The sequence below is a fragment of the Dromiciops gliroides genome, chromosome 4, assembly GCF_019393635.1.
Source record: "Dromiciops gliroides isolate mDroGli1 chromosome 4, mDroGli1.pri, whole genome shotgun sequence".
In the NCBI taxonomy this organism is placed as follows: domain Eukaryota; kingdom Metazoa; phylum Chordata; class Mammalia; order Microbiotheria; family Microbiotheriidae; genus Dromiciops; species Dromiciops gliroides.
The window spans coordinates 252,841,006-252,868,112 of NC_057864.1; the positions used below are offsets into that span (position 1 = coordinate 252,841,006).

At 41.0% G+C, this 27,107-nt stretch overlaps 1 protein-coding gene across 11 annotated transcripts in view; it reads right to left on the minus strand.

Moving 5' to 3' along the window:
* LRFN2 (leucine rich repeat and fibronectin type III domain containing 2) overlaps positions 1–27,107 on the minus strand; it is a 543,138-nt gene that overhangs the window by 303,123 nt on the left and 212,908 nt on the right. For 8 of the 11 annotated variants that reach the window (XM_043964830.1, XM_043964828.1, XM_043964829.1 and 5 more), the window contains one exon: positions 11,911–12,025. The exons of 2 other annotated variants lie outside the window; for them this stretch is intronic. The gene's annotated coding sequence lies outside the window, so the exon portion shown is untranslated. Of the gene's footprint in view, positions 1–11,910; positions 12,026–15,948; positions 15,967–27,107 lie in introns of those variants that run through there. One more of the 11 variants, XM_043964827.1, reaches the window with a different exon arrangement.

Sequence of the window (27,107 nt, forward strand, 5' to 3'; positions counted from 1 at the left end):
CCTGTGATCTGTGTCTTCCCTAATGTAGAAAATGCAAATTCACATAATAAATGCCCGATTATCCCAATTACCTTTAATTGTTTGGCTTGTGAAACAACAGTGTTAACAATAGGCAAAGGCTCCATAAGGGAGCACCTTCAGTTAGCAGAACCTATTTCCCGAGTTGGGGATAAAAATGAGGCAAAAGAGACCACCTCATTCTATCCAGCTAATGATCCCACCCCCCTGGGGCTGAGGCCGATTGTTTATGACTGGGCAAATTGTCTGAATCCTCCTAAGCAATTCAGTGACATTGCTCATAAGGTGACTTCTTTATACAATGGCCATTAAAGACTGCATGACAAAATGTGTAAAACCACTGAAAAAGGAGAAAGAAGAGTCTGTTAGCTCTCCTTCTGCATTGACCAAACCCAGTAATAGCCCAGGCTGTTCAAAGATATGTATTACTTTCCCCAAGACCTTGAGAACATATGTTAAAATTTTGGCCCAGAAGAGACGAGTTCCTTATTCCAGTCAAACTTGGAAGTGCAGACTTTCCAGGAGTTGGTAGCAAAGATGGAGAACAGTATAGAATGGTCCTGCTGGGTCCTACTTCTCCAAGACTGGGGATTCACAATAAACTGGACTAATAATTAATTCATTTTTACTCTTCTAAAAATATAATAAGTAAATATAAAATATAAAATATAATGGCTCTCCTCTAAGCTTTTTTCCTTCTCCCCAGCTGAGCCAGTCAGTGGTGGAGAGGTAGGGGGGGGGGCGGTGTATGGGAAAAGAACAACTGATTTTCTGTTGCTATAAATCCACATATCATTAATTTGGTCAGACAATAAGTATTTATCTATCACATAAAATCACAGAAATTTTTAGAGCTGGAAATTTGAAGTAGGAGATTCCATAGTGATTATGGGAAACAACAGGGCCAGTGGAAAGGGCACTGAGTTAACCTGAATTCTTGTATCAACTCTGCTACTCACTAGCTGTGTATCCTGGCTGAGTTTTCTTTTCTCTGGGATTAGTTCCTTGTCTGTAAAATGGGTGTCATACTTGATTTTTTTGTTACCTATCTATGGTGCCTTAAGGTTTATACATCTCTTTACAAATATTAATTCATTTGATCCTCACAACAATTCTAGAAGGTAGGTGTTATCATCATCCCTATTTTATAAATGAAAAAACTGAGGTGGGCAGCTAGGTGGCACAGTGGATAAAGTACTGGCCCTGGATTCAGGAGGACCTAAGTTCAAATCCAACCCCAGACAGTTGACACATACTAGCTGTGTGACCCTGCGAAAGTCACTTAACCCTGCAAAAAAACAAAAACAAAACCAAAAAAACTGAGGAAGGCAGACTTACTGTGTGACTTGTCCAGGTCATGCAGCTAGTAAGGGCCTAAAATCTGATTTGAATTTATGTCTTCCTGACTCCAGGTCCAGTGCTCTATCCACTATGCCACCTAGCTGTGTCCTGCTAATTGTATCCATTAGCATGAAGAGTCACAAACTATAAAATGATATATAAATGTGAATGATTATGATTATTATTACATGTTCTCTGCTTATTTCACTAGAGGTACTCTGGCACATACTAAGTATTTAGAAAATGACTTTTGATTGATTCATTCATTGATGCAGCACTGACAAGATAGCAAGACATGAATGCTTAAGGAGTTTACTAAGTGGTCGAAAATTCACAAAAAAAAAAACAACCTCACACACTGAAAACTATAGAGAATAATGAATGATGTAATACACGAGTAAGTGAAAAATGTGCTATCTTTGTGCCTAGTATGAACTAGAATGGAACATTGTGTAGTAAAAATAATACGAGGCTGGGAGTCAAAGGGCATGGGTTTAAGACCCAGCTCCCCAGTCACCAGCACATGGTGTGATCCAGGTAGGTCATTTCAGCCCTCTAGGCATCATAGATGGTTGGAAAGATCAGATGATGAGATGTCTGTGGAAATCCTTTGCAACCACAGCTATATAAATGCCAGCTAATATTATTAATCATTGTTAGACTAAACTCAGGCTGTGGTTCTTAAACAGGCAGCAGCAAATTCATTAATTAACGTCCTGTTGCAGTTTAGAAAGCTGATTTTGTTAGCTTAAGTAAGACCCCAGGCCTTGCTGAGTATGCTAATTCTGTTAAAATACTGACTTGAGCCCGGGGAAAATGCAAAACATATTCAATTCACACACACTGGTGCAATTAAAATATTACATTAGCAGCTTGTTCTGCTAATGGGCAGCATAAACTTTTAGGAGTAGGATGAAATAAGGAGCTGCTGGATCAATCCATCAATAGGCATTTTTTGTTTTGTTTTGTTTTTTCGGGGAAATGGGGGTTAAGTGACCTGCCCAGGGTCACACAGCTATTAAGTGCCAATTGTCTGAGGCTGCATTTGAACTCAGGTCCTCCTGCATCCAGGGCCCACTTTATCCACTGTACCACCCAGCTGCCCCCTAATCCATCAATAAGCATTTATTAAGAACCTACTGGGGGGCAGCTGGGTGGTGCAGTGGATAAGGCACCGGCCCTGGATGCAGGAGGACCTGAGTTCAAATCTGACCTCAGGCACTTAACACTTACTAGCTGTGTGACCCTGGGCAGGTCATTTAACCCTCATTGTCCCCTGCAAAAAAAAGAACCTACTGTATGCCAGGCAGTGCTGTGTTAGCATCTGGGGATACAAAGGGAAAAAAATGAACCAGTTACCTCCCCCAAGGAGCTTATATATAGTGAGGACAACATACATGCATAAAAGTATGGATAAAATAAATGTATACCAAATGAATGCAAGGAAATTTGGAGGGAAAGGAAATAACAGCTAGAGAGATCATAAAAGTTCTTACGGAGAGAGTTGAGTTGCTCTTTGAAGGAAACTAGGGATTCTAAGTTGCAGAAGTAAAAGTTAACATATTTCAGGTATGGGAGGGGAAGGGAGAAGTTTATCATGTGAAACAAATATGATTAGAGTTGTCTAAGTAAACAAAAATTGAAATCTCTTTAGTGAATCTGCCAATGGTTGTTGATTTTAAAATATTGCCAATATCAACTTGAGTTTGATCCCTGATCTGGTGTAAGGTACCCTATAATTAATTTGAGTGAGAAAAGGCTATCCAGGGGGCAATTATTTTGAAGAGTATGAATATTTTGGCTTTGGTGTTTGAAGGAGATGAGCATGGATTAATTTGGGCAAGTAGGGGAGGGGCATTCTAGGTAAGGGAAAAGGAGTAACAAGAGCACAGAGGGAGGAAGGAGGATGGACAGTTCATGTGAACAGATTGGTATGGCTAGAGCAGGAGGGTCATGGCAGGGAAAGGAAGGGAAGATGAGATTGGAAAAGAAGGAGGGTGGAAGAATCTGACTGAGAGACATAGATGTGGCCTTGCCAAACCCTTCCTTGGGTGTTATACTTGAGAGCTCAGGTTGCTTGATAGCATAGCACAGCTTGCAAGACTTCCTTGGGGCACACACCCAGAAAACCAGAGGAGAAGACACACAAGAATACTCAGATCCTGAAGTTGCAATGCTCTGATGTCTGATGTGATGAGCTCTCTCCGTCTCCCTTCCCTTCCCCCTCCCTTTTCCCCTTCTCTCCCCATTCCCCACTCCTTTCCCTCTCAATCTCTGTTTCTGTCTCTGTATCTATACTCTCTCTGTGTCTCTGACTGTCTCTGTCTGCTCTTATTCTCTCTCTGTGTCTCTGTCTTCATGTCTCTGTCTCTTTCTGTCTGTCTATCTCTCTGCCTCTCTCTGTCTCTGTCTCTTTGTCTCTCTGTCTCCCAACAATCACAATAAGGTTAATGAGTACTAGTCTCAGACACGAGTTATGAATTTTTCTTTTTCTCTCCTTTGGTGTGTTCACAGGAGGCAACACTAGCAAGGGTGAGAGACTGGTGGATTCCTCAAGGCTCTTGCCTATGACTGCAACCCCCCCCCCCCCCCCCCCCCCGCCCTGCTCAGCTGCCCTGCCTTTGTTGTGAGAATGCAGGATGAAGGCTGAATTTCAACTGACAGGCAATATGGACTCATCTAGGTTCTTAATTAGGGGCAGGACATTATGAAAACAGAATCTGAAGAAGATGAATCTAGTGATGGTCTGCAGGATGTAATGGAAGGGAGCATCCAGAGGGAGAAAGACGAGCAAGGAGTGTGCTGTGATCCAGACCAAAAAATATAGCGATGCATATGGAGAAAAAAAAAAAGGATGAATCAGAGAAACACTGGGAAGAAAAGATGGAAAGGACTTGGTGATTAGATAGAGAAGAGAAGATAAAAACTATTTTAAATCTGGGTGGCATAGCTGACAATGCTTCATTTGAGGTCAGAGGCAGTTAGGTGATAGAGTAGATAGAGCACAAGGGCAGAGTTCAAATCTGGCCTCAGACTCTTACTAGCTTTGTGACCCTGAGCAAGTCACTTAACCCTGTTTGCCTCAGTTTTGTCATTTTTAAAATGAGCTGGAGAAGGAAATGTAAAAGCACTTCAGTATCTCTATCAAGAAAACCCCAAATGGGGTCATAAAGATCTGGACACGACTGAAACAATTGAAAAGGAACAACAATTTGGAGTCAGGAAGATGTGGGTTTGGATACTGCATTGAATATTTACTTATCAGCCCCATGACTCTCTGAATCTCAGTTTCCTCATCTAAAAAACTGGGAAAAATCATTAAAAATCATTACCGATAGAACCTGTACCACAGGATTATTATAAGACAATCCCACGTCAATAAATATAAAGCATTTATTTGGGGGGGGGGCAGGGCACTGAGGGTTAAGTGACTTGCCCAGGATCACATAGCTAGTGTCAGGTGTCTGAGGCCACATTTGAACTCAGGTCCTACTGAATCCAGCGCTGGTGCTTTATCCACTGAGCCACCTAACTGCCCCAATATAAAACATTTTAACAAAACTTAAAATGCAATATAAATGTCAGTTACCATTAGGACAAACTACTTTAGATCATGCCAAAGTCTTATGATTTCCAACTGGGATGGTTGTGATATTGCAAGTTGGATCATAGAAGGGACAAAGAAAGGGGTGAAAATTACCCTTCCCTCTGACAGTCTCTACAAACCATGGATGAGGAAACATCGTGGTGGCAATTAGATAGGCAATCTACTCACCAAGGTCAAGGGCTATCAGTGGGAAAATTACTGGTTGGAGACCTCTATTATTAGGTTCCTGCCCAAGAAATAGGGTTAACCTCAGGAACCAAGCCATAAATGAGGAAATTTGGAAAGGCCCCAGGTTCTTGGAAAATAGGAATAGGAGTAACAATGAGGTCAATTTTAGATACAGATATAGAATGAGAGGTATGGCGGCTAGAGTGCTAGCATTAGGAAGTCCCTGACTTGAATCCTGCCTCTGACACTTACTTACTAAGTGTGCAATTCTTAACACACCTAAAACCTCAGAACCTTGGGCAACTCTATTAGATTTCCTGACTATATTATGGACTGTCGGCTATGGAGAACTTCCTGCATCCACAAAATCATACACCTTTTATGCACTGACTTAAAGAGAATCAGAAGGGTCTTTGAACCATTTACTACAATTTCCTCATTTACAGAGGTTGGGGTCAAGTGCCAGAAAATGGGAATGACTTGCCAACAAAAGGACACATAGCTGGTTAGTGGCATAACAGTAACTTATCTAGAAGCCAGATCTCATGATATCTTGATAGCTGCGCCAGTGTATTTGTTGTTGTTGTTATTATTATTGTCCATGTATTCTTTTTTTTTGTCCATGTATTTTTACACAGCATCATCTTGCTTTCCCATTGAACTTGAAGAGGCAGTAAGGCATTGGAATAGCCAATGTTTCCATAGCAAAATCCAGATATCACTGGGGAAAAGCCTCTAAGATACCATGAACAATTTTCTTTTTTTTGTTTTGTTTTGTTTTGTTTTTGTGGGGCAATGGGGGTTAAGTGACCTGCCCAGGATCACACAGCTAGTAAGTGTCAAGTGTCTGAGGCTGGATTTGAACTCAGGTACTCCTGAATCCAGGGCCAGTGCTTTATACATTGTACCACCTAGCTGCCCCAATTTTTTTTGTTTTTGTTTTTGTTTTTGTTTTTGTTTTTGTTTTTGTTTTGTGGGGCAATGAGGGTTAAGTGACTTGTCCAAGGTCACACAGCTAGTAAGTGTCAAGTGTCTAAGGCTGGATTTGAACTCAGATCCTCCTGAATCCAGGACCAGTGCTTTATCCACTGCACCACCTCGCTGCCCCTCCATGAACAATTTTCAACAGCAATTTTGTGGTTCTACAGGTGTAGAGGAGAATAGGCAGTAGTTTTTCACTTTTCTGAGCCTTAGATTATCCATCTGTAAAATGGGGGTAATAATACTTTGTTCTACCTGTGTCACAGGGTTATTGTTGAGGAAAGGGTCCTGAAAGCACTATAGAAATTTGAATTATTATTGTTGCTGTCCTACCCCCTCCCCCAATGACTTGGGTGAGATAAGTCTTATGGATGGCTATCTTTTAAGAGTTCAACTGGTGTCAACACTGTCCTCAACTAGAAGAGAAACCTGAGTTATTTATAAATCCAGAAATCTAGTGTTTGTTAAGGGAATAGTGATAACAGCATAGATAATAAGTTAATCCTCAAATATCAGATTTTTTAAAAAGCATTCTCTTTTGGCTTTAGAATAAAAGTAGTTCATATTTATATAGTACTTTTGGTGGCAGCTAGGTGGTGCAGTGGATAAAGCACCAGCCCTGGATTCAGGAGGACCTTGGTTCAAATCTGGTCTCAGACACTTGATACTTACTAGCTGTGTGACCTTGGGCAAGTCACTTAACCCTCATTGCCCTGCAAAACAAACAAACAAATCCCCCCAAAAAAACAAAAACAAAAACATATTTATATAGTACTTTTAAGATTGACTAAATTCTTAACCTATATTGATGCACATAGCAACACTGGGAGCTAAGTGCTATAATTATCCCCATTTTACAAATAGGGAAACTGAGTCTCAGAGAGGTTTAGTGACTTGCCTAGGGTCACATAGCTAGTAAATGTCTGAGAAGGGATTTGAATGCATGTCTCCTTGACTCTAAGTCCGGTGTTCTATCCACTATGTTTTGCTTCCTTTCCATACATAATAGCTGTGTGATCCTGGGCAAGTCATTTTACTTGGCTATGCTTCAGTTTCATCATCTATAAAATGAGGACAATAATGTTTTCAATAACTATCTCATAAAGTTATTGTGAATGAGGTGCTTTATAAACTTGAAGCCTATAGAAATTGTAGTAGTGATGGTGGAATTGGAAATTGGACGGTGATGGTGATGACAATACTGCTGATGATTTCTTGAGGGTAGGACAGGTGAGTGTTCTATTTGGGTCAAGCAAACGCTGATACCCTGAGTCCATAATGGCCCACTCATGATGGAAAGTGGTTAAGGAATCGACAACCTGAGATTACAAAATTTGTCACAGGTAATTAATTGAAAGTTGGGCATAATTCCTTCTCTATGAAGGTGTAGCTCTTCGGACAAAATCAGGGAATGTGAGGGCTGGAGGGAAAGTTAGGATAATAGGTGGAGAGGTGAAAGGAGCCTTAGAGGTCATTGATTTCCACACCTTCCTTTTACAGATGCCAAAAGTGAGGCCAAGATAGGGGAAATGATCTGCCTTGAGTCACCCAGGTACTAATCAAGTCATCAAGAAATCAAGACCCATCTAACAAGGACCTACTATGTGCCAGGCACTGCCTTAGGCACTAGGGTTACAACTACAATCCACAAAGTACTGGTGAGGAAATTCCTTTATTATGGAAGAGACAACAAGGAGATACATACACACACACCCATACATATGTAAATACATGCAATGCATATATGTACCCAGGTGTTTACATATGACTTATTATATAAATTATAAATTTATAAACATTAAAATAAATTATATAAATATATTAGATATAACAATGATTGTTGGAATTTATATATCACTTTAAGATTTCCAAAATACATTAGAAATATTATCTCCTTTTATCTTCATGATGACCCTGAGAGAGGTGGTATTATTATCCCTATTCTATTACATATGAGGAAACTGAGGCTAAGTGTGATTAAGTGACTTGCCCATGGTCACACAGCCAGTAAGTGTCTGAGACTGAATTTGAACTTCAGGTCTTCCTGACTCCAAGTAACTCATCAACTATGCCACCAACTTACATGTACATATAAATACATACAAAAAGAATTAAGAAAATTCTTAAATACCAAGTTGCAGAGCCAAAACTTGTACCCAGATCTTCAGACACCTAGCCCAGTATTTTTTTTTCCTATAATACGCTAATCTTTCAAGACAGGATTCAGGAGATAAAAGGGAAGGGTTACTGGGCTTCATGAACAGGCGTTGAAAGCATTTCTCTTTCTCTCTGTCTCTCTCTCTGTTTCTCTGTCTCTCTCTGTCTCTCTGTCTCTCTCTCTCTCTGACAATCAAGGTTAAGTGACCTGTCCAGGGTCACACAGTCAGTAAGTATATGAAGCTGAATTTGAACTTAGGTCCTCCTGACTCCAGGGCCATTGCTCTATCCACTAAGCCACTAAGCCACTAAGGCTAATGCACAACTTGCTCATTTGTTTCCATAGGCCAAATACACTCAACTCCATGAATTCATTTCCCACCCCTCTCACTCATGCCAACCAGTCCAAGTGGAACTAAGGTGAGGCCCCCATTCAAGAGCAGTGGACATTATTGTGTGTCCCTCAAACAGCTATTGCATGTGCATCCAGATACCATGTACTTTTCAAGCTGAGCCAGCTTCTCTAGGAATGCCCATGAGGCTGTTCAAGGCTAATGCATGAACTAATGCCCAGAGACATCTGGATAATTAGGTACTCACTACAGGTCTTCCAGCAAATGCTGGGTGATCATTTTTTTCAAGGATGTTGTGAGTAGGATTGCTGTGTAGGTGCTGGTTGGGCTACATAGTTTCTGAGGTTCCTTCCAACCTTAGAAAGCTATGATTCTGTCTTGTGAAATGACATTCACCCTCCTTTACCCCACCCTCCCAACTTTGCCTGCTCAAAGCAAATTAAATACTGGCCATGAGTAAAAATGTACTCTGGAAAATTTCCCAAGTACTTCTTATACCAACCCATCAAATACTTTCCCTAAGCACTGATGTATTTTTCTAACATTTGTCTACGTTGTTCCACTGCCTGAATGAAAAAAAAAATAATAATGGCCACCATTTATATAAAGCTTTAAGGTTTATAAAGTGCTTTAGGTTTTTTTTATCTCATTTAATCCCTCCAACAACTGTGAGGTATGTGCTACTATTATCTCCATTTTACAGATGAAGAAACTGAGTAGGAGTGTTCTGGTGAATATTTAATAACCTGCCCTCTAGGGAAAAAAATCTAGGCATGACACACTTTATCTGCATCATCACTTTCTCCATGCCCTGCCCTTCATGTAAGTCCTGGGCACTGACCTCCACCGGTAAGGAGAGAGTCCCATACCAGTGGACTTTGGGACTGGAGCTACATTCATACTATCTCCATCTCTTTAAGTCTAGACAATAAACCAAATGATAATTCAACTTTTGATTTGTAGCATTTTCTAATGTATAAATCGTTATACTGAAACTGTTATAATTGACTCTCACAAGCACTCCCATGAAACTGAGATGTTCAGTGACTATTGAGCTAGAACTCAAACTCAGGGCGTCTTGACTTCAGGTCTAACACTCATGTATTTTGTCACCTACCTGCCTACATACATTCTCCACTCTCCCCCTTCCCCTCTCCCTCTTCCCTAGGTACTTTTGCTTTTCCATGCCTGTATGAAAATAGTTCATACCAAGGAGCATAAAGCAAGAGGTGGCCATGTGGTTAGAGACTGACTTGTAACTCTTTCTAGAAGGCATAACAGGGGCTTTAAATCCATCATGGAAAAGTGGAAAGGGCACCATGTTTACAGTCAGGAGACCCAGGTTATCATCGCTGGTCTTTCAGTGACTGATTGTACATTCATAAACACATCAGCCCTTGCATCTGAATCGGCTGGACTAGATGATCTTCAAAGGTCTCTTTCAACTCCACTAAAGGTCTCATGATTTTAATAAGTCCCTCCCTTATACTCTATATTGCAAATTCAGTATTATTCTCCTCATGCCACACTTGCCTTTAAATGCATAACATCTTTCCTAGAAACACAGGTCATACTGATTAACCAACCACATGGCCACGCCTTACCTCATCTTCCTACACATTGGTAGAGGATAATTCTTTATAATCACAGGAAAATATAACAGCTTGAAGAAGTGGGGGGAGATGATTAGGGAATAGACAAAGTAGCACTTCTTAATATTTCCGAAAGTCTTTTTCTCTACCTTGAAATCTTAAAAATCTAACCCCTATTCCTTGGTCAGCACTTGGCAAAGGACCTGGCACATAGTAGGCATTTCAGAAATGATCATTGTTCTTTTAGGTTCCTCAGCTCCTGTGCAATGTTCCATCATCTCATTGCATACTCATTTAGTCTTTTAGAGTGGAAAACTACCTTACCACAGTGTAAGGCAGGTCATTGTACAATGTACAGACAAGGTATTAATAGGTATACAGCTTAGTCAATGAATCCAGTTCAACTCTGCTTAATGTGGGAGTCTAGTTGTTAACATTTCCAACCTCTCTCCCTCAATTTTTACTTCCCTGGCCACCTCCAACAGGCCACTTTTCTCTTTATGGTGGCCCCAGGAGACACCCTGTCTTTTGTGCTAAGATTTAGGTAGAAATTTCTGTCCCCAAAGACACCTGAACCTCAACTCCCCAATCTGAGAATTCCTCTGATTTGTACCAGGCACCATTTTTTAATGTCTTCCTTCCCTAGGCTATCTCTGCTTGAAAGATATTCCCACTGTGGTTATACCTCACTCTTACCCTGACTTCCCTCTGGACAACCAAGGTCCTTGTGCTTCCATAAACTCTCTTGCCTCTGTCCTTGGTCAGCTTATATCTACCCTCCCAATTTAGTAATTTTCATCTAGTAAGTTTTCCCTCAGCATCCCTATCTGTTTCCTCCTCTATAAAGTAAGGGGTCAGAACTAGTTAATCTCTAAAGTTTCTTTCAACACTAAAGCTATTATCCTATAGAGAGAGCATAAGACCATTTGGTAAGTCACTAAACCATTTACCCTCAGTTTCTCCATGTGCAAAATGGGGATAATAATAGCGCCTACCACCCACCCAATAGGGCTGTTGTAAGGAATCAATGAGATAACATATGTAAAATGCTTTGCAAACTTGGCCAGGAACCTACACTGTATGCCAGACCCCTTTCCTTTCCCCTTAGCAGAAGACACACCCTTCCCTGGACCCCTTCCCCCTTTTAGTTATTTCTAACACATTCTACCACTTTTCAAGCAATACTGGCTCATTACCAAAACAAGCATCTCCAAAACCCATCTTAACATTCTCATCATAGGGTAACCTACTTTTTAAAATGTATGCCCAAACCAGTGTGCAGCAGCATGACTTGAATACGCACATAATTTTAACTTGAATACATACATAAATTGGGGAAGGAGGGATATCTTTCCTCACAGAGGCCCATTCTAGTCTGATCCATCCACAATCAGACCCTGTATGGGGAACTGAGACCTCTAGGGTCTTCAGGGAGCCCCAGAAGCCAAGAGGCACCAATCTATCGTGCCTTGAAAAGGCCATTTGGGAGGTACTGTGCCATCTGAGTGCACTGAGTCCCAGATACAGATGACAGGCTATCTCCATCTTTCTTGCACAATTACTGGGTAAGGAAGCCCAGAGGACCTCAAGATACTTAATGGACCTAGATGATTGTCTGAGGGGGAGGACTGAGAGAAATGGAATGAAACAGGGAAGGAAAACCAGGGCTGAAGAGTAGAAACAGACCACTCACCCAGAGAAAGAAGGCCGTTATTGCTGGACAAAGCCAGGGAGAGAAAGCCCAAGGGCAAAGACTGCCATGATGATGGTGTGACTCTTCCACCTCTCCTTCCTGTGTAGTATTGTACCTGCAGAGAATGGGCATATTCAGCTTGGAAAAGAGAAGGTGAGGAAGGATCACCTTGACAGCCCTAGAATTTACAGTGGGTATAGAATGATAGGACATGCTAAAGCATGATGGGTTTTTTGTTGTTCTGTCATTTGTTCAGTCATGTCCAACTCTCCATGACCCCATATGTGGTTTTCTTGCCAAAGATCCTGTCGTGGTTTGCCATTTCCTTCTCCAGCTCATTTGACAGAGGAGGACACTGAGAATGAGGGGTTTAGGGTACATAATAATAATATTGATAATAAAAATAACTAGCATTTCAATATTAATGGATCCTTATTGATATATTCAATGTTCCCAAAGTGCTTTGCATATGTTATCTCATTTGATCCTCACAACAATGCCATGAGTTAGGTGCTATTATCACCCTCATTTTATAGCCAAGGAAACTGAGACTGACCGAGGATAAGTGACTTTCTCAGGGTCACATGGCTTGTTACTATCCAAGGCAGATCCCCAGCTCATGTCTTCCAAGTGAAACACTCTAGTCACTGTGTCACCTGGTTATTTGATAAACAGCCAGAAAAATCAAGGGCAAATCAATGGCAAGCTGTATTCGCTGCAACCAGAGCTTACTAAGAAAGTCTGCCTAGATTTTACCTTGAGGGGTTATATTCAGAGGAGCGATTGATTCTCTTTGGTTTAGGGATATTGAAAACCTTGTTTTCCCTAGAAGCTGAGGGATGGTTCGGATGATCTCGCTAGGCCTCATGCCTTGGGATTTTTGGCCCTGGCACTAAATAGTGAACACATTCTGGGGAATTACTATTCCTCTATCGAAGCCCAGAATCTTTTCAGCTTCATATTGCCCCAACACCTCCTATTAATAAACCTGCTTTCCATTTCCATGGGAATGGTGTAGGGACACTAGCTGCATGGGTAATAGAAATTCAGAAATAGGAAAAAGCCTTCCCCAAATCTTTCTCTGCCTTACAAACCTGCCCCAAGGTGGCTGGGAACCTCTCCTTTCATTTCCCTGACTAACCCCTACCTGGCCAAAGGGTTGACCTGTAGGAAGTGGCCAAAGATTAGACAGCAGAAGAAAGGAAGAGGACAGCAATAACATTTGGACAATCCACAAATAGAAGAATCAGTGTTTTGAATAATTAAGAATTTCCTCAATGTAGTCAACCTCTGCTCTGAGGGAGCTACTTACTAGTCTGATGAAGGAGATGCAGTCTCTGTCTTGAGGGATTCCCTAGTCTTATGTAGAAGGCATTTGTAACTTCCCAATAAACATTAAGGTTCCCTATGGAACAGTGTAGGCATCACTATGGCTGGAGGCAGAAGGTTGGACTTCATATGACTATAGCTTGAGTTGATCAGTACAGAATAATTCCCCCTGGCTTTATCTTTCCTATTTTATGCTTAAAAAGCAATCTCTTCTAGGAAGTAATGCTATAGAAAACACCATTTGTTTACCCAAACAACCAAACTTGGTCAAAGATGATGATTTCCATCCACTAGAAGTTATTAGCCTCCTCTTCAGAATGTCCCCTCTCCAATTATCTCTTCATGAAACTTTCCCATTCCTTCTCCTCCCCACCCATGCAAAAAATGTGAGAATCACTCAGGGGCCTAGAGACAAGCAGTATAGTGTGGTGGAAAGTGTTCTTTAAAAAAAAAGCTTAGAAGACATGGATTCTAATCCACACTCTGTCCCTAAGTTGTGCTAGTAACCCAACAGTACTCTGTGAACCCAGATCCCTCATCTGTATGGTAGAAATAAGGTCCAGGCAAAGAGTTCTTCACCTTTTATTGTATCATGCACCATGTTGGCAGTCTGGTGAAGCCTATGGATCTTTTCTCAGAATGTTTTTAAATGCAGAAGATAAAATGCATAGAATTATAAAGGAAAACATGGGCAGGTAGGTAGCACAGTGGATAAGAGTGCCACGCTTAGATTCAGAAAGACTCATCTTCCTGAGTTCAAATTTGTCCCCAGACACCTATTAGTTGTGTGATCCTGGCCCACTCACTTTACCCTGTTTGCCTCAGTTTCCTCATCTGTAAAATGAGCTGGAGAAGGAAAGGGCAAATTACTTTAGTATCTTTAGTTAGGAAAACTCCAAAGGAGGTCACAAACAGTCGGACACAACTGAAACTGCTGAACACAGGGCCTACCACAAAATAAGCACTTAAAAATGTCTGAAGCCTGAATGTATCAGTGTTGGCTATTACTATATTCTGAGGTCGCTTCCAGCTCTGACCTTCTGGGTTATTCTCACATTCTATATCCTAAGGTCCTTCTTAGTTCTGACTCTGTACATTCTGTGAATCGAAGTTATTTATGACATCAGATTCCTCCCAGCCATAACAGGAGGAGCAACTGTCAAATGGTTTGAAATGTTTCCAATTAACAAGCAATTAGGAAGCTTGTCTTCTACCTGTTCCTAAGGGAATCCTGGATGGGGGCAGACACTTCCCTGGAAACCCCCAAGACAGCAGAAGGCAGTTCCCCATCATGCTTTCCCTTCCTCTACAATTCCCCCCCCCCCATCCCCGCCCCAACTCCCTTCCCGATTCAAAATCCCTCCCTCCGCAGCACAGGAGGCCACTTCTTGGCCGTCCCTGCATCTGCTGCTCTTCTCACTGGAGCTGCATCAACATATGTGCCTGTTCGGCTGGGGGCCAGAATCGTGATGAGGAAAGGAGAGCGGGGAGGGGGAGATCAGGAGAGGGGACAGATCGGGGAGGGTGGGGCTTGCTGGCGAGGACTGTCTATAACCATCAAATGTTAGAGAAGGAATATCCTTTGGAAACCATCTAATCCAACCTGCTTATTTTATAGATGAGAAAATGGAGGTTCAGAGAGATAGTGCCTGCTCTGATGGCATCAAAATCATCACATTCATATTTAAGAGGGGCACTGACAAATGTTAGGGTACAGAGGGAGATGACTAGGACTATGGCCAGTCTGGAAAGTGGGGACACAAAAGACTCAGGGGGCAGGATGTACTCCCTGCCTTCAAATATCGGCAGGTTACCCTGTAGAAGAGGGAATACTCCCTATAGCTCCAGAGGGAGGCAATAGCATCAACAATTAAAAGTTATTGGCAGGGGGAGGGGCACAATGTTAGGCAGAATTTTCTAACAAATACTGTGGCTTAACAATGGGAGAGGATTCCTGCAAAAGTAGTGAGGTGTAAGTCATTGGAAGTGTTCAAACAGAAGCTACATAGTCATCTGTCATGGATGGATACTGTAAGGGGAATCCTTGAACCAGGCAGGAGAGTCTGCTGACATCCCTTCTAAGAACATAGGAGACACTTAATAAATGCTTCATGAAGAAATAGATAAGACCAAAAGCTACTCCCCAATAGATGGGTGGTCAAAAGAGATGAGTAAACAGTTTTTTTGTTGTTTTGTTTTGTTTTTGCGGGACAATGAGGGTTAAGTGACTTGCCCAGGGTCATACAGCTAGTAAGTGCCTAGTGTCTGAGGCCAGATTTGAACTCAGGTCCTCCAGAATCCAGGGCCGGTGCTTTATCCACTGCACCATCTAGTTGCCCCGGTAAACATTTTTTAAATGAAAGAACTGCAAATTGTTAAGAACCATATGAAAGAATGCTTCCAATTGACTGGTCCCCAGGCCTTAGGCCACCCAGAATCCATCTGAGGTGGCTGGGATGAGGGAAGATTAGCCATTACCACCACCATCAGGGACAATCTTCTTTCTTCCCTTTTCTCTTATTCTGCCCTTTTACCCTCCCTGACTCTGTCCTGCCCCAAACCCATCTGGTATGCTTGACTACTCATATGTTTGACCATTCATACAGATCATATATGCATCCTAATATAGAGTAGCTGGGTGACACAGTGGATATAGCACTGGCCTTGGAGTCAGGAAGAGATGAGTTCAAATCCACCTCATATACTTACTAGCTGTGTGACCCTGGGCAAGTCATTTAACCCTGATTGCCTCAAACATCCAAGGTCATCTCCAATCATCCTGATGTATATCTTGTCAGTGGATCAAGGTAGGTCTGGAGAAGAGAGAGAAATTGGTGACCTTGCACAGACCTCCTCATGTAAATCCAACTTACTGCAAGTGAATTGGCTGAATGTTATGTTCCTCTTGGAGAATGAAGGACAAACAACAATAGCATCCTAAGGTCCTCTAGGCCTTACCATCTGTTCTGACTCTAAACCCTTCAGACCTCCACATCTGCCATTTGACATATTAATCTAAACTAAGAACTCCTTGGGCCTTGCCAAATATAGTGAGCATTTAATGAATGCTTTTTCATTCATTCATTCATTTATTCACTTATTCATTCATTCATTTAGTTTCATTTACAATAAGAGAAATGTAAATCAAAACAACTCTCGCCTGAGAAGGAGCAAATTGGCAAAGTTACAAAAGAAACATGGGCTTGATCAATGTTGATGGGGTTGTGGAAAGATTGGCATAGCAATGCATTGTTGGAAGACCTGCAAGTTGGTAAAACTATTCTGAAAAGCAATATTTAATTTATGCAAAGTGACTAAAATGTCCATACCATTTGACTTAAAAATTCTACTGCTAAGCATACACCCAAAGGAATTCAAAGACAAAAAGAAAGGCCCACATGTGCTTAGAGCAGCACTTTTTGTGGAAGCAGAGTAGATGCCTAATTATTCAGGAATGACTAAAGAGAATGTGGCACATGATTGTAGTGGAATATTACTGTGCCATAAGAAATATATACGATGGATACAGAGATGTATGGAAAATACTATGTGAACTAATGCAAAGTGAAGTAAGAAGAATCAGGAAATTGATAAGCACAATGTAAATGGAAAGAATAACAACAAGATAACTGAAACAGGATGATTCAAAAATAGAATGAGCAAGCTTGGCTCCAAAGAAGACATATGAGATAATACCTCTCTGTGCTGCTTTGTGCAAGTTGGGGGCCCTGGGTAGGGGATTTTTTTGTTTAGTTGTTTCAATCATGTCCAAGTCTTCATGACTCCATTTAGGATTTTCTTGGCAAAGATACTGGAGTGGTTTGCCATTTCCTTCTCCAGCTCATTTTACAGATGACAAAACTACAGCAAATAGGGTGAAGAGACTTGCCCAGGGTCACATAACAAATAAATGTCTGAGGTCAGATTTGAACTGAGGTCTTCCTGACTCCAGGCCCATCACTCTATCCACTGAGCCACCTAGCTGACTATGAGCATCCTTCCTCAGATACCTTCCAATCAAGTTATTTAATTTATTGGGTTTTAGTTTCCTCATCTGTAAAAGGAGAGGATTGGATTTGATCTGTAACATCTTTTCTAGGTCTATAACTATGATTGTATGATCCGATGGTATTGAGAACCCAATCACAAATTGACTTTTCCTCTAGAGTTCTGATCAGAACCAGTTGCTCCCATGAAAACCAAGAGGTTGGTGCCTCAGTGATATCTATGAAAATACATAACATTAGGTGTGGTGATTCTCTGCTACTTGGGAACCTAAAGCTGATGCATCAACTAAGGCATTCTGAGCTACAGTAGGCTAGGTCAATCCGGTGTCCACACTAAGTCTAGCATCAATATGGTGAGCCCTCAGGTTGGAGATGGGGAGGAGGGATTCCAGGCTGCCTAAAGAGGGGTGAAGCAACCAAATTGGGAGATAAAACAAGCTAAATCTCCTTTGCTGACTAGTAGTGAACTTGAGCCCCAAAATGGCCTCTGGACAAAACAGAGAAGCCCGATCCTCAGAAAAAAAATAAGAAAAATAAGGAAAAGAGAGGGGAGGGGAGAAATGCTACCATTTCCTCATCTTTAGGATAATGAAAGGGGGCAGCTAGGTGGTGCAGTGGATAAAGCATTGGCCCTGGATTCAGGAGGACCTGAGTTCAAACCCAATCTCAGACACTTGACACTTGATGCTTACTGGTTGTGTGAGCCTGGGCAAGTCACTTAATTCTCATTGCTCCGCAAATTTTTTTTTAAATTAAAAAAAAAGATAATGAGATTGGTCCAGACAAACTTCCAGGTCTCATCCAGTTCTATGTCTGTGATCTCATAATCCTACATTTATGGGATTATGAAAAGAGCTCTGGACAGGTAGAACTTGCACTATAGACTGAGCTCTGGTGCTACCTCCTGCATGATCTTCAGGAAATCAATCAAACAACAAGCATTTCTTTAAAAAATAAAATAAAATAATTTTCTCACTTTATTTTCTTTTTATGTCATCTTTATTTCCCATTTTATTCCTTATCTCACCCCTTCCCAGAGAGTCATCCTTTTAATATGAAGAAAAGAACAAAGAAAATAAAAGTTCCATAAAACTTTATGACATAATAAATAACGTCCTACAACATATACAGTATCATAGAATCATAGATACAGACCTAGAAAAGATGTTACAGATCAAATCCAATCCTCTCATTTTACAGATGAGGAAACTAAAACCTAATAATTAAATAACTTGATTGGCAGGTATCTGAGGAAGGATTTGAATTCAGGGCTTTCTGACTTAAATATAACACTCTATTACACCACACTGCCTTTACCAATGGATGACAGTGAGAATTAAGAGAAATGAGCTCTCAGAAGCAAAAAAAGCATGGGTCCCTTACTGCCGGTTTGAATTTTTCCATGACACTGAGAGACACATGAGCCTCTGAGTAGAAGGTTCCAAAGGACCTTAAAGGCACTAATACATAGGGACTTCTGATAATACATGATTATGGTAAATATAAGTTTGCATATATATTTGTACATAATGTAGAATCATTCTTCCACAAAAGCACATATATAGAGAGATATCATCTCTACAGATGCATATGAATTCTGCTTTGTGTCTTATTCCCCAGGTAATTATTCAAGTTTAATGATATCAAAGGACATTAAGCTCAAAGAGACCCTCTACACCATCAAGTTGAAATCCCCAATTTTACATGTGGGGAAACTGATGTCCATTGAGGTTTAATGACTTGCCCAGCATTACTCAGATATTAAGTGGTAGGGTGGAATTCAAACCCACATACTTCAGACTTCGAAGTCAGTAATCATTCCGCTGTGTTAGGCTTGTTCCTTCCAGGTCTAAAATGCTGTGATCCTCTGAGGGCCAACACAGACATACTCATGAGTATACACATACAGTCATAAAAACAAAACACTGGCTTATATCCCTTGGGGCTCAAGGAAATCAGGCTGCAAGTCTAATAAAATTAATTGTGAGAAATGGAATTCTCACAGTCTCTCTTCCTTTCCTTCCTACCTCTTCCTTTTCCTTGCCTGCTTTTCCCTTTCCTCCCTCCTATCATTTAAGGAGAGGAGAGCAGTAGCTTTCCTTGATCCTGGAGGGGAATGGCACTTAACTTAGCATGCATAGATGGCAAGGTAATTTGCAAAAACAATTATTTTTAAGTGTTGGGATAATCAATGGAGTCCCACCCTGACAGGTGACTTAGATTTAAAGCCAGGTCCTCTGACTGCAGAAACAGCTCTCTTTCCATTGAATTGCCTCCCTCTTCTTTTTTTCTCAGCCCATACTTCCAATCTGTAGTAAGTCATTCAAGTTCTGTCTGCCTCAGTTTCCTCAAATGTAAAATGGAGATAATAATAGCACTTACCTCCCAGGGTGGTTGTGAGAATTAAAGCTGATAATATTTGTGTCTGGCACAGAGTAGATGCTTCATAGATGCATGTTTCCTCTCCCCTTCTCTTTTCTCCCTCCCTCCTTTCCTTTATTCCCTCCCTCCCTATTTTCTTTGCATCTCTTCCCTTTCCCTGCCCACCTCAACTTTTCTTCTTGTCCCTCTCTTCTTTGCCTCAAGTTTCCATAGAACTCTCTGTCACCCACTAGTCTACTCATCAAAACAACTGGCTGATTAAGTCAATTCAGCAACAATGTCTTGTCGGGCTCATTGAGAAAATCAGCAATCTCCTTCTGTTTAGCATCCCGCAGGCAGACCATCCCAGAAAGCTCGGAATGACTGAACTTCCCCCTTTTCATTCAGCTGTGTTGGCATCATGAAAATCTAGTATAAGTTTTTTTGTATAGTGGTGGGCAATACTGAGAGGGGAGGAAGGAAGAAGAAGAGATGGAAGAACTGAAAGACATGGCACCAAGAGAAGGAGATAAAGGAAAAATGGGGCAGGGCAGTGATAGAGGATTACAAATTTCGAGATAGAAAGAACCTTACAAGTTCTGAGGTCTCTCATTTTGCAAATGAGGAAGCTAAGACCCAGAGATGGGATATCACTTACCCAAATTCATACAGGTAGCAAGTGACAGATTCAGTATTTGAACCTAGTTTCAAAACATGCCTAATCCCCTACATTATGCAAACAAAGGAGCTAGGGAATGAGGGCAGTGATATCAAACAAGAGGTGGGGGATGTGGTAACAAGGTTCTAGAAAGGAGAAGAAGGAGTTGTGGGGAGATTATGACAATGAGGGCCAATGATGAGAAGAGGAGGAATGGGAAAGTAAAGAGTGGAAATAAAAGGAGGAATTGGTGGAGAAGGAGAAAGTGATACAGAGAGGAGGAGTTGGGCTACTTGACACAGTAATAGTAAGAGAAAATGGAAGATTAAGGGACAATTATATAGAGAAGAATGAGGGAAAATGGGGGAACTGGGGTTGGGGCAAAATGGGAAGTGAGAAAATCATGATGAGGGATGGGTAAGGTGGGAGGGGAAGTCTAATGACATTTGAAAATCTTTTGCAAGATGAGGTTGCATCTCTTTTATATTCTTCCATGCAGCATAACTCTGCTAGGAACCTGCAATATCTTTCCATCCACTGCCTGGCAGGGGGAGGCTGGGATGAGATGATACACGAATGCTGGGCCCCTCCTCCTGGTGCCGGTGTTATTACAAATCACTTTCAAAGCTGCATCCCATGGTTCTGGGGAACTCATCAAGAGCTCTGAATGTGGCATTGCTTGTCACAACAAAATCATTCTCTCCCCCTCAGTCTCTCCCCCTGTCTGTGGTGGCTTCACCCATCACCCAGGTATCCTGGCACTCTGACAGGCAGGAACAATTCCATTTCCTCAAACGGGCTTTTCATTTGCTCAGAACTTTTTTCCAGCATTTTTCCCTTTGGCCTGCAATCTCTCTCCTTTCAACCTAGCATTGCTCACTCACAGTCACTTTGCTGGCTATATCTGCAAATGGCTTTTTAAGCACCTATGTCCATAGCTGTTCTGGGAGCTACAATCCTTCCCTTTTCCTGTTGATCCTTAGAATGGTAGGATTTAGAGGTGGAAGGGACTTTAGAGACCATTCAGGCCAACCTGTTTATTATACCGATCAGGGAACTGAGGTCAAAAGAAAGGGCATGACTTGGCCAAGAATCACACAAATAGTAAAGCATCTATGTGATATATATATATATATATACACACACATATATACATATATACATATATATACACACATATATACATATATACACACACATATGTATATATATGTATGTATATCACATATATATCATCATATACATGTATATCACACACACAAATACAAACACATACATATAGCCCTATAGGGATAGGCATAGGAAGGAAGGAAACAAACATTTATTAAGCACCTACTATGTGTAAGGTACTGTTCCAAGGACTTTAAAAATATTATTTCCTTTGATCCTCAGAAAAATCCTGTTCTGTTACTACCCTGCCTTTTACATTTGAGGAAACCAAGGCATATAGAGAGGTTCAATGACTTGCCTGGGGTCATACAGCTTGTAATCGTCTGAGGGCAGGATTTTAACTCAAGTCTTTCTGACTCCAGTACTCTCCTATGCCACCTAACTGTTTCTAATAGGACAGGCATAGGACCTATGATTTCCCAATGTAGGGAACTACATACATATTGTGTAGTTGATGCAGGAGGAGTTGTGGAAACTCCCTTTACTGATGCAAGTTGGTATGTTCCCTGAAACTTATTGTCATAGAGAAGTTTGTAGAGTACTTCTGTAGATTAAATGACTTGACCAGAGTCATACAGTCAGTATGTATCAGGAGTGAAATTTGAACTCAGATCTTGGCTTCGAGGACACCTGTCTGTCCACTGTGCCATGCTGCCTCTCTCTAAAAATGCAGGCTATTAGAATATTAGCTAACATTTACATAGGGCTTTAAGGCTTGTAAAACACTCTCTGTATATTATTTCCTTCTAATTCTGTGTTAGAACATTTCAAATACCATGTTTATTTCTCTGTGTAGAGAAACACATATTGATGTATGCATAGGTATATGGATCTAGACGCAGCATTTGAAGGGCTGCCTTTCATTTAGAAAAAAAGATTTCAACTTCTTGGTGCTTGGACACAGAGGTCCCATCTAGAAACAATGGGTGATAGTTGCAATGAGACAATTTAGCCTTGATGTCAGAAAATGCCTCCTTTATTCCAACTATGTACGTCCTCCACAACCCACCCCACTCCACTCTGCCAACCTCTGGGCTTCATCCTTTTCAAAACCCTGATTAAAACCTTCCTCCTCAAGGAAGTCTCTCCTAATTGCCTCCCTGAACCTCAACCTTCCCCTCCCCTCTTCCTCCTCCCCATTTCATTCATCTCAGGTTCTCTTAAAACTCACAGAGGCATTCTGTCCTATATTCATTTGCACTTGGGCTGGTGTCTTTGTAGGCATTCTTCAGATCTGAAGCTGAACTCATCTCCCCTCCGAAATCTATTCTCTGTGACCTCTCTTTCGATTGATGGCAGTGCCATTCTCCCAATTACTCAAGCTCAAAACCTCTGAGCCATCTTTGACCCCTCTCTATTCTTCATACTTCACATCCTATCTGTCTTCGAGTCCCTCTCTCTGCAGTGTCTCTCACAGCTGTCCCCTCTTTTCCAATCACATTGGAGCCATTCTAATCCAGGCCCTCACTGCCCCTCCCCTAGATTATTATTTTTAAAAATAAAATTAAATATTTTCAAAGTAAGTTCTGATGATGCTTTTCAGTTTTTAGCATCACTTATTTCTGAGAGGCGTAGTGGCTACAGTGCTGGCTTCATAGCCAGAGAGACCTGGGTTTAAGTGCCACCCTCTGATAAATACTGGCTATGTGACCTTGGGCAAAGCACTTAGCTTCTCTGTTCTCTGGGCAGCTCTCTAAGACTCAAAAGTATCAGCCTGTATCAGTAAAGGGAATTTCCTCATTTGGCAGTTTATTATACTAGAGGTCAACAACTATGGGCCAAATCCTGAACTATGATTTTTTTTTTACATTTTGAAATACAATAAAATGTTGTTTAAAAATGTAAAACCCATCCCTAGTTCCCCAAGCATACAGAAAAATGGTAGTGAGCCAAAATGTGCAGACTCCTACTCCTGCCCTAAACTAATGAAATTACAGATGCAACCCCAATCCCGATTTCTGGATATCCCCAGACCTAGGAGTGGGCCCTCCCTTTTAACAAAGAAAAGCAGTTAAGCAAAAATAATGAATAGAGTGACCCTTTCTGATAGTATAAATAATAGTCCGTCCCCATAGGCCCTCATCTCTCTCCCGTGAGGAGAGAAATATTCTTCATTATCTGCTTTCTAGGACCAAGATTATCATTACAGTAACTGAGAAGTCTGCTTTAAAAAAATTAGTTTTTCATTTACATTATTGTACTTATATACATTGTTCTGCTGGTTCAGTTTATTTTACTCTGTATCCATTCATAAATATTTTTTCCCATGGCTTTTCCCCCTGAATTCTTTATAATCATAATTTCTTACTGCAGGATAATATTCCATTATATCTCACCTAGACTATTGCAGAAGCTTTCTGACTAATCTCTTCAGCTTTATTCTTTCCTACTTCAATGATTCTTTTACAGATCAGTTCTTTATGCAGTGGTCCTGATGTGTATCTTGCCACTGGACCCAGATGACACTGGAGGAGAGAGTGAGACTAGTGACTTTGTACAGTCATTCTTTACTTAAAACCAATTCACTTCCAATAATGATATCACCTCTTAGTGTAATGGTCCTCTTCAAGAACAAAGGACAAAGATGGCGGAGAGGAAGCAGCAAGCTGCCTGAGCTCTCCTTCTGTTCCCTCAAAACAAACATTAAATCAAGCCTCTGGATGGATTCTGACACTACAGAACCTGCAAAGAGACAGAGAGACACAGTCCTCCAACCAGAGATAATTTAGAAGACTTCAGGAAAAGGTCGGTCTGACTCAGGCAAAAGGGAGGCCCAGCGCAGGGCAGCAACCCAGCACCTAGCGGGTCGGGGCAAGTCAGCAGGAGCTGCGGGCCACAGCCGAACAACTGAGGCCCCTGGAACCTGGTTCAAAAATCTGGTGGCCAAAAAAGACAGTGGAAAAACCTACCTGCACCGGCCGAGAGGGCTACGAATGGGTCAGGCGGAATCCGACGCCAGGGTCCGGCGCCTGGCTGGCCGAGCACAATCAGACAGAAGTGCAGGGCAGGGGATCTCCACACACCATAAAGGCCTCAGAATAAAAACCTGGTCACACAGCACCTATACCCCTGCACAAGGAGCCCAAAACAGGGACCCTGGTGCCCCCAGAGCAGACCTCAACTTAAAAAATAAATAAATAAGCTGCAATAATGAGTAAGAAGCAAAAAAGAGCTTCTGTATCAATAGGGAAGAAGCCAACACAAACTCAGATGAGGACAATAGCCTCAAATTGCCTACATCTGAAGCCTCACGAGGGAAAGTGAATTGGTCTCAAGAACAAAAAGCCTTCCTGGAAGAGCTCAAAAAGGATTTTAAAAATCAATTGCGAGAGGTAGAAGAAAAAATGGGGAGAGAAATAAAGCAAAACAAGAAAACTATGAAAAAAGAATCAGCAGCTTGGAAAAGGAAGCACATAATTTCACTGAAGAAAACAAAGCCTTAAAAAATTCATTTGACCAAATGGAAAAAAAGGTGCATAATCTCACTGAAGAAAACAATACCTTAAAAAATTCATCTGGCCAAATGGAAAAAAAGGTGCATAATCTCATTGAAGAAAACACTGCCTTAAAAAATTCACTTGGCCAAATGGAAAAGAAGGTGCATAATCTCACTGAAGAAAACAATGCCTTAAAAATTAAAGTGGGACAGTTGGAAGATAAGGAATCCATGAGACACCAGGAATCAGTCAAGCAGAATCAAAAAAATGAAAAAATAGAAGAAAATGTGAAATACCTCATTGGAAAGACAACTGATCTGGAAAACAGATCGAGGAGAGACAATTTGAGAATCATTGGACTGCCTGAAAGCCATGACCAGAAAAAGAATCTAGACACCATATTCCAGGAAATTATTAAGGAGAACTGCCCTGATATCATAGAATCAGAGGATAAAATCATCATTGAAAGAATCCACTGATCACCTCCTGAAAGAGACTCCAAAAGGAAAACTCCAAGGAATATTGTAGCCAAATTCCAGAATTATCAGGTGAAGGAGAAAATACTCCAAGCAGCCAGAAAGAAGCAATTTAAATATCATGGAGCCACAGTCAGGATTGCTCAGGACCTGGCAGCTTCAACATTAAAGGACCGCAAGGCTTGGAATATGATATTCCGGAAGGCAAAGGAGCCTGGATTGCAGCCAAGAATCTATTACCCAGCAAAAATGTGCATTTTCTTTCAGGGGAAAAGATGGACATCTAATGACATTGGGGACTTTCAATCTTTCCTGGTTAAAAGACCAGAACTGAATAGAAAATTTGATCTCAACATACAAGACTCAAGAGAAGTTTAAAAAGGTAAACAGAGGGGGAAAAAAAAAGGTTACCCTATTAGGTTAAATTGTTTATATCCCTACACAGGAAGATAATACTCATAACTCTTAAGAACTGTAAATGTATTTGGGCAGAGAGAAGGACTTTACATAGAGGGTATAAATATAAATTGTCTTTGATGTGATGATACAAAAGAATTAAGGGGATAAAAAGGGAGTCTATGGGGAGGAGAGGAAAGGGGAGGTGGAATGGGATGAATTATATCATATGAAGAGGTGGAAAAAAAAACCTATTACACTAGAGGGAAAGAAAGGAGGGGGGAACATTGTTTCAACCCTATTCTCATTAGATTTGACTCAAAGAGGGAATAACATATACCTTCATTGGGATAAAGAAACTTAACTCATTCTTTAGGGAAGCAAAAGGGGAAGGGAAAGGGGGGGACTAATAGAAGGGAGGACAAAAGCAAGGGAGAAAAGGGTAAAGAAAAGAGAGGGGGGTGATAAAAAGGGAGGGCAGATCGGGGGAGGCAGGGGTAAGAAGTAAAACGTCGGTGAGGAGGAATAGGGTGAAAGAAGGGGGGAAAAGTACAAAGGGGGTAAATAGAATGGAGGGGAATAGACAGTCAGTAATAATAACTGTGAATGTGAATGGGATGAACTCTGCTATAAAACGGAAGCAAATTGCAGAGTGGATTAAAAACCAAAATCCTACAATATGCTGTTTACAAGAAACACATTTGAAGCAGAGAGATACACACAGAGTAAAGGTGAAAGGCTGGAGCAGAATATATTATGCCTCAGCTAAAGTAAAAAAAGGCAGGGGTAGCAATCCTTATCTCAGACAAAGTGCAGGCAAAAATAGATCTCATTAAAAGAGATAAGGAAGGAAATTACATCTTACTTAAAGGTACTATAGATAATGAAGTAATATCAATATTAAATATGTATGCGCCAAGTGGTATAGCATGCAAGTTCTTAGAGGAGAAGTTAAATGAATTACAAGAGGAATTATACAGTAATATTATACTAGTGGGGAATCTGAATCTCCCCCTCTCAGAATTAGATAAATCTAGCCAAAAATAAATAAGAAAGAAGTGAAAGAGGTGAATAGATTACTAGAAAAGTTAGACATGATAGATGTCTGGAGAAAATTGAATGGGGATAGAAAGGAATATACCTTTTTCTCAGCAGTACATGGCACATTTTCAAAAATTGACCATGTATTAGGGCACAAAAACATCATAGTCAAATGTAGAAAGGCAGAAATAGTAAATGCATCCTTCTCAGATCATGATGCAATAAAAATTACATGTAAGAAAGAGCCAGGAAAAAGTAGAATGAAAATCAGTTGGAAACTAAATAATTTCATTCTAAAGAATCAATGGGCCAAACAAGAAAT